At 48.4% G+C, this 1,448-nt stretch overlaps 1 long non-coding RNA gene across 1 annotated transcript; it reads left to right on the top strand.

Annotated features, from left to right (window-relative positions):
- The first annotated feature begins 544 nt into the window (after nucleotides 1-544).
- Nucleotides 545-1,215, top strand: LOC142996957 (uncharacterized). Its single transcript, XR_012961793.1, has 3 exons — nucleotides 545-668; nucleotides 749-872; nucleotides 1,040-1,215. It is a non-coding gene; the product is annotated as an uncharacterized LOC142996957 (long non-coding RNA).
- Nucleotides 1,216-1,448: the final 233 nt, after the last annotated feature.

The following is a 1,448-nucleotide window of genomic DNA, read 5'->3' as shown; positions in this document are numbered from 1 at the left end:
CCTCTAAGATTCTCTGGCATAGTCTTTTGATCTCTATTGGTCTTAGTTTCCCTAATCTTCCCCTAACCTCCTGGATCACCTCCTCCTGCAGAAATCCACCACCTCTTTTGATAAAGTGCTTCACCTGATTTAAACCTAGCTCCTCCAAGTACCTCCCTGAAAATACCTTCCCCTGACACCTTATTGCCGAATTTCTGAAAACTGGTTGGTGTAACACCTGCTCCGCAGTTTTACATCTAAACTTTAAATCCGTCAGTAAAATATTCCACGCTTCAAGAATTTCTCCTGTAAATGCATTTACCTGAGCTCTTTCCCTTTTATCCGTTTCCCTACATAGATTAAACACTCCTCCATTATCTAACCCCTGTAGGCAAGAGTCGAGACACTTCTGCACGCATAAATCTTTGTGCTTCCCATAAATTTTCCTAACAGTCGAATCCGTGAACTAAGCTTTTAACTTCTTAGGTCCACCAATTTCAAACAGCCCTCCTTCTGCCCATTGATAACATAACGATCCATTAGCAGACGCTTTTATCCAAAGCGACTTCCAATGAGTGCATTCAACATAGGTAGATAAAAGAACTTCAGGTCACAAGAAATCGTAAGTGCATTTCCTTCCAAAACCAACAGCTAAGAGCATAACTAGTGCTAGAGTAGAAGTGCAATAAGTTAGGTACCAAGATGAATGAGAAACAAAAGGACAAATTGGAAAACAAATAAATGCATCAGAAGAGCTAGGAAAAAATAGGTGATGTCCTAAGAGGGTGGAGCCGGGTATTGTCTCTTGAAGAGATGGGTTTTCAGCCTGCGGCGAAAGATGGGCAGCGACTCAGCTGTCCTGACATCTGTCGGGAGATCATTCCACCACTGAGGTGCCAGAACAATGAAAAGCCGTGACCGCGTCGATCGCAAGCAGGGGCCGCTGAGCGACGGGGCAGCCAGCCGCCTGGAGGCAGCAGAGCGAAGTGGTCGAGCGGGGGTGCAGGGCTTGACCATAGCCTGGAGGTACAAAGGAGCTGTTCCTTTCACTGCCCTGTAGGCTAGCACGAGAGTCTTAAACTGGATGGGAGCAGCTACAGGGAGCCAGTATAGAGAACTGAGAAGGATAGTCGTGTGGGAGAACTTGTGGAGGTTGAACACCAGACAAGCAGCAGCTTTCTGAACAAGCTCCAGAGGTCTGATGGCAGAAGCCGGGGCGCCAGCAAGGAGGGAGTTGCAGTAGTCCAGGCAGGAGATGACAAGAGCCTGGATCAGCACCTGCGCTGCCTTGTGATGAGGAAGGGGTGCATCCTCCGGATGTTGTAGAGGAGGAATCTGCAGGAACATGTCACTGATGCGATGTTTGCCGAGAACAACAGTTGGTCGGTCAGGGTCACACCCAGATTCCTCGCAGTCCGAGTTGACGTCACCACAGAGTCATCTATGGTGATGGCCAGGTCTCGGTGCGG

Source organism: Genypterus blacodes, unplaced genomic scaffold (genome assembly GCF_046128005.1).
Source record: "Genypterus blacodes isolate CSIRO-AG114 ecotype Tasmania unplaced genomic scaffold, CSIRO-AGI_Gbla_v1 ptg000039l_1, whole genome shotgun sequence".
Taxonomy (NCBI): Eukaryota; Metazoa; Chordata; class Actinopteri; order Ophidiiformes; family Ophidiidae; genus Genypterus; species Genypterus blacodes.
The sequence above is the reverse complement of the archived record's forward strand: the minus strand, read 5'-3'. Positions and strand labels throughout refer to the sequence as shown.